The sequence below is a fragment of the Glycine max genome, chromosome 12 (genome assembly GCF_000004515.6).
Source record: "Glycine max cultivar Williams 82 chromosome 12, Glycine_max_v4.0, whole genome shotgun sequence".
Taxonomy (NCBI): Eukaryota; Viridiplantae; Streptophyta; class Magnoliopsida; order Fabales; family Fabaceae; genus Glycine; species Glycine max.
Window position 1 is genome coordinate 30,904,948 of NC_038248.2, and position 7,245 is coordinate 30,912,192.

The following is a 7,245-nucleotide window of genomic DNA, read 5'->3' on the forward strand; positions in this document are numbered from 1 at the left end:
TAAGAACATATAGGCATATACACTGAATAATACTTATATATATAATCATTCAAAATACATCGTTTTCAAAAATTCCGGGTAGAAATTTCCAGGATGTCACATCTATTGATGTGTAATCGATTACACCTTGATGGTAATCGATTACTAGTGACTGATTTCAAAAAATAAATTTCCAAAAGTCACAATTCTTAAAGTGACTTGTTTCTAAATATTTTTCAAAAGTCACAACTTTTTAAGTGACTAGTTTTTCAAAAGAGTCACAACTTTTAAAGTGAGTAGTTTTAAAGAAATTGCCAAGAGTCACAAACTTTAACTTGAGTCATCAAATGATTATAAATATGTGACCATGACACGAATTTCATATAAAACTAAGAACGATTCCTTTCATTCAAAAAGACTGATTTCTGTCATTCATTTATATTCATCTTTCTAAGAGTTTTTGTTCAATACTTTCTCTTTCAAGAAAAGTTCATTGACCAAAAACTTGTGCTATTCTTTTTCTTCATTCACTTCTTTCTCTTGTCAAAATATTCAAAGGACTAACCGCCTGAGATATCTTCTGTTTCTTGACAAAATATTTCAAAGGACTAACCGCCTGAGATATCTTTTGTATCCCCCTCACAGAGAGTTCAAGGGACTAACCGCCTAAGAATTCTTTGTCCTAACATATTGGAGGGTACATCCTTTGTGGTACAAGTAGAGGGTACATCTACTTGGGTTGTTATACTGAGAACAATAGAGAGTACATCTCTTATGGATCAGTTCAAGTGGAGGGTACATCCACTTGGTTGTTCAAAGAGAACAAGGGAGGGTACATCCCTTGTGGATCTTTGGATTGTAAAGGATTTTACTAGGTTTAAAGAAATCTCAAGAACCGTTGGTGGCTTGGGGACTGGATGTAGGCACGTGTTGTTGCCAAACTAGTATAAATCTTGTGTTTGTCTTCTTCTTCCCTACACTCTTTAATTTCCGCTGTGTACTTTTAATTGCTGCTTTTAATTTTGGTTAAGTTTTTGTTCTTTACTTTCTAAACTTAGAAGTAAAAGCCTAGTTGAATCTAGTAACATTAAGAAGGATAAATTTTTAATTAGTCAAGACACATTAATAATTGATTCAACCCCCCCTTCTTAATTATTCCGAGGCCACTTGATTCAACACCGTTGATTACCCTTAGGAGGCTATTGGAACTTGCATTTTAACTTTAAGTGGTGGCTTTGTTTTGATTCATGGGGATCCTCCAGTAGAATATTGGAATGATCTTAAGAGTGACCTTAGGAAGAGGCACATTCCCTCCTACTATGAAAAGGAGCTTATGGACAAGCTCGAAAGGCTTAGACAAGGGAGTATGAGTGTTAAAGAATATAGACAACATATGGAACTACTCCTTTTAAGAGCTAGACTTAGGGAGGAGGAAAGAACAAGAATAGCTAGGTTCCTTAGTGGGCTTAATACGGAAGTGAGGGACAAGGTTGAACTCCTTCCATATAGGGACCTAGATGAGCTAGTCCAACTTTGTATAAGAGTGGAGCAACAACTTAAAAGAAAACCTTCTTCAAAATCTTATGGCTTTCACTCTTATCCAAGGAAGGACCAAGCCCATGGAATTTTAGGGGCTGCACCTTCAAAACCCAAGGAAGATAAGGGTAAGACCATAGAGAAATCCACCCCTAAGACTAGTTCCCAAGCAAGGGCTAGCAAATTTAAATGCTTCAAATGTCTTGGGAGGGGTCACATTGCCTCTCAATGCCTCACAAGGAAAATCATGATTATGAGGGTTCAAGACATTTATAATAGTCAAGAGGAGACCATTTCTTCCCCTTCCACTAGTGGAAGTGAAGATGAAGTAAGGGGTGAAGAGTCTAGTGAGGAAGTCTACCCCCATGAAGAAGGTGACCTCCTAATGGTTAGAAGGCTCCTTGGAGGTCAATCTTGTGATCTATCTCAATCCCAAAAAGAGAACATCTTTCATACAAGATGCAAAGCTTTAGATAAAACTTGTTCTCTCATTGTGGATAGTGGATCTTGTTGCAATTATTGTAGCACAAGATTAGTTTCGAAGTTGAACCTTACTATCATTCCCCACCGAAAACCTTATAAACTTGAATGGATCAATGAGAAAAGGGAAATGATAGTTAACCAACAAGTGAAGGTACCTTTCTCCATTGGGACATATAAGGATGAAGTTAATTGTGATACAGTTCCCATGGAGGCAGGGCATATTCTTTTAGGAAGGCCATGTCAATTTGATAGGAAGATCATTTACAATGGCCTAACTAATGAGATTACCTTCACCCATCTTGGCACTAAATTTGTGTTGCATCCTCAAACACTTTCACAGGTGGCCAAAGATCAACTAGCTATGAAAGATAAGAGGGACGAGTAAAAAAAACTAGAAAAACAAAAGAAAAAGAAGGATAGTAAGGCCTTATCTTCAAAGGCCAAGGGGAAGGAAAAAGAGGAAAAGGATTCCTCCTAGAAGATTGTCAAGAAGGAAAGTCATTTTGCAACAAAAGGTGATATCAAAAGAGCACTCCTTCTACATTCTTCTATCAAGGGAAACATCCCTTAGCATTGTCATACCTCTTGAGCTTAAGGTTATTCCTCAAGTAAAGGAGTTGTTGGATGATGGTTTGGTTCGTAAGAGCTTAACTCCTTGTGCTTTGTTGGTGCCCAAAATAGGTATTATGAGGCACTGAATCCCTATGATAGGTGGTATGATGAATGTGTTGAGTGGTGCAACCCTCTTTTGTAAAATCACCCATGCATCCAACATCTTCGGGATTCACATACATAGGGACTCATTAGGTAGTTTTGTTCTTATTTTTAGTTTCAATACAAACTTAGGTGATCATATGGGACACCTTAGGTTTGTTGTACTTTTTGGTAGGAATAATCAACATGAAAATACAAAAAAAAGGTATGTTTTATTGCATTACTTTCTTTAATTTTTAAATAGTGATCAAGGGGTTCCCACGGACCCTAAGAGAATAAAGGTCATTCTTGAATGGCCTACTCCACCAAGTATAAGGAAAATTTAAGGCTTCCATGACTTAACAAACTTTTACAAAAGGTCTGTTTGATATTTTTCTATACTTGTGGTACCACTCATTGAGTTGGTGAGGAACCATGTTCCCTCATGGGAAGATGCCCAAGAAAAGGGTTTTTAGACCTTACCTTACTCCAACATACCAAACACCACTAATATATATGTTTTGATTCTTTTTACAGGTGTTGAGGGAAGAAGCCCAGAGTTTCAAGAACCTCTGGGTTTGAGGTCAAATCCTTTTCAAGGGGGAGGGAATGATGCAATCCTACCCCCCAAGGGCATTGGATAAAAGACTCCAAGAAGATTGGGCCAGAGATGCAAGAGAAGACCCTAGGGTTCTCATGAGCCTTAGGGTAGATCTTGGGCCCATAGGCTAAGTATGAGTCCACTTATCTTTGTACATATTTGATTAAGGTTTTGTTCGCTTCCAGCAAGTGCACCGGATTGCACAAGTATTATAAAATGGTAAGAAGTGAATAGGTGTCATACCCTAATTTCGTCCGGGGACCTTTGCTTGATGACATGCGACCTTTCTTTGGTCCTTGTGAGGTGCTTGGCACCCATCATTAGGCAATTTGTGAAATTCCAGGACATGCCGGAAAACCAAAAAATATTGATGCACAATCCGTAAGTTTCCGTGACACACCGGAAATCAAATGGAAGCATCGTTGCATAATTAAGTGAGATTCCGTAACATTCCGTAAGTCAAAAAGGGGATGATTATGTAATCCGCAAGGTTCCGTAACATTACGGAAAGAAAACAAGTATCGTTACGAGATTCGTAAGTTTCCGTAACTTTACGAAAAAAGAATCACCAGAAAAGGTAAGGGGGGGTGAACTTATCAAGATAGGGGTGTAAATAGCAATTCAAATCTAGGCCCTTCCAGAACATTTTGGAAGTTAGGTTGCTTAAGGAGGAAGCAACTGGGCGGCAAGCTCCTCCACGTTTTTGAAAATTGGTTTTCGGGGCTTCCGCGGCTTCCGTAATACTTCCGTAAAATTTCCGAAAACCTTGGGTAAGCATATTCCACTTAACATTGGTAAAAGGGAAAAGAAAAAAGATGAAAATCAAATTCGAAAACAGTTCCGTAAGGCTTCCGTAACTTTTCCGTAAAATACGAAAAGGGGGGTGAACTTAGTAATTCGGGTGCGCTTAGAAATCTTCTTCATTAAGTCTTTGGGCGGCAAGCACCTCCTTTTTTTTTCTATAAATAGGGGAGGGGGGAGCTGTTTCAAAATGTTCAAGACTCCTTTGGCTATGCATTTCGGCTATTTTGGGCAAAAACACATTTTCGTGAAGAAAAATCAAGTCGAAGTACTTCCGTAACGCTTCCGTAAGCGATTCTGTGAAAATTCTTCATCGTTCTTCGTCGTTCTTCACCGTTCTTCATCCGTTCTTCGTTCGTTCTTCGTTCTTCAACGGGTAAGTTTTCGAATTCGAGACTTTCAATTCATTTCTTGTTTTGTGTACTTTCACTTTAATTTCGTTTACTTTCAATTTTCTTTTCTTCCGTTTTTAACGTGCTTTAACCATTTATTTAAGCCGTTTTCTCGTCTAATAAATGATAAAATAAATTTCAACCGATCATTTGTGTTGTAATCTCGTTTAATCACTGTTAAAACGAAATCTAACCGATCGTTCACGCTATAACCTCGGTTAAACCAAAAAAAGTAAAATAATAATAAAATAATCAAAATATCTTGAATAATAATAATAAAATAATCAAAATATCTTTGAATAAAATAATAAAAAAAATCAATCAGACGTTTTTCTTTGGAAGTTTCCTTGAATGAATTGATTAATAACCAAAGTGAAACTAAGACTAAAATCAACTCACAAATCAAGTTTTGTCCGAAAATCACTAAAAACCGTTTTAAGGTCCAACGCCTTAAACGGTCCTCTTTGCTTTTATCGGTTAACATGGACCGTTCAAAAGCATAAAATCAACATGTAACTTTACCGCTTTTGAAAGAACTACGTAGGTCTGATTTCCTCATCACAAATTGAGGAATACGTAGGAGCAAAGGGAAACACCCTTGTCGACCACAAAAAAGAAAAAAAGATATAGAAAGGGTATAAAGGATATAAGAACATAAAAGGGAACATAAAAATCAAAGTCATGTTTGCACATTCGATTAAAGGCTGCCGTCCCTTGGGACGGACGTGTGGGGTGCTAATACCTTCCCCGTGCGTAAATACAACTCCCGAACCTTTCACTTAAAAGTTCGTAGATCGCGTCTTTTCCGGTTTTTCCGACGTTTTCCTCAAATAAACGTTGGTGGCGACTCCGCGCGTATTCCTTTCATGGAACACGCATCCCGCGAGTCACGCGTCGCCCTCCCGCCGAAGGGTAGGTTGCGACAGTTGGCGACTCCACTGGGGACTGTTTTTAGAGAGTTAGGCCATTTAATCTTGTGCAAATTTTGCCATGACTTACTCCTTTGTTGGTTTCCCTTTATTTGTCTTATGTTCTTGTGTATATAAACTATTTGTTGCTTTTAGTGTGTTTTAGAATGTATGCATGAGGTAAATATTTATTCATTTGATGCACACAAACACTAACTCTATTTGCACACACTGTGAGTGAAAAAGGGCCCTATACCCGGGTTCATGGGAACATAAGGAGTGGAGGTGAATCTGTGATCATGCTAGGTCTCCGACTTGCTTGATTACAGTGAACCCTCATCTAGAGCTTTTTTCTTTGAAAACTTATTGTTGCTAGTAGTCCCTACTGCTGCAATATGTTCTTCGAAGGGGATGATACCTCTAGAAACCATCAAGAGAGATATGACTACCTTGGGGATTATTGCTAAAAGCCTAGTTAGTTCTCTCCCTTATAGGTCCCTTAAATAGGGGCACGGAGCAAACACGCTGCGTGCCATTTTTCACACTGCCATGCATAAGTATCATATACCCGTTTGCTTATGTTCAGTGAATATTATCATACTATGTACATCCCCGTATTGTACCTTTCGCATGTGCATCATGTGCGGGTTCCGTCTTAATCCCCTCTATTGGGCAAACCAACGGAGGGTCCGTGTCACCTTCTTAAATACATACGTTGGGCATTTTGCTACCCCAAGACGTTGTATCTAAGAAGGAGACAATTTCCCGAGCTCCCGTATTCATAAATTGCATCCGTGTCATATGCATTCCTTCATGCATTCATCCATTCCACCTATGATAGATGTCGGAGTTTTGATTCGCACTAGATTTTATTTCACTTTAGTAAAACATGGGATCAAGTCAAAAGCCTTCGCTTAAAAAGAGGTTTTATCAAGTCAAAATCAAGAGCTTAGATGTCACCAGTTTACGAAAGTTGGGGCAATTAATGGGTCAACTTCAATGGCAAGCCTTCCGCAAAGCCTATGGTAAGCATTTGGGACCTAGCTAGGGTAGAAGTCTCCATGGAACCAATTGCCTCCCTCGCCCAGTATTATGATCAGCCGTTGAGGTGCTTCATCTTTGGGGACTTCCAGCTATCACCAATGGGGGAAGAATTTGAAGAGATCCTAGGATGTCCTCTAGGGGGAAGGAAACCATACCTCTTCTCAGGGTTCTACCCCTCATTAGCCAGAATTTCTAAAAAAGTCCAAATCTCGGCGCAGGAATTAGACCGCCAAAGGCAAGTCGAAAATGGGGTGGTCGGAATACCGAGAAAATATTTGGAGGTAAAAGCAAGAATCTTGGCAGATAAAGGCGAGTGGACCCCATTCATAGATATTCTCACACTGTTGATTTTCGAGGGAGTCCTCTTTCCAAATGTGGATGGGTTGGTGGACCTGGCAGCGATCGACGTTTTTCTCGCCTATCATAACCACAAGGAAAGTCCGGTTGTCGCTATGCTAGCCGACCTATATGACACCTTCGACCGAAGATGTGAAGAAAGCAATGCAAGGATTGTTTGCTGTACTCCAGCTCTCTATGTGGGGCTGGTTTCACACCTTTTTCTCCAAGAAGGTAGGCCCGTCTATCCGCTACAAGGTTACCGCTCGTGCGTCGAAAAAGGAAAGGCGAATTGGGACCAACTCTTGGCTAGCATGGGGGGCGTCTGTTAATTGGTTCCCTCGCTAGAAGGAAGGAAGAATCAAGATTCTATCTTCATGCGAAGGATGTCCAAATGTTCTCTTGATGGGAACCAGGGGTTGTATTAATTATAATCCCGTTCTCGCCATAAGACAGCTTGGCTACCCCATGA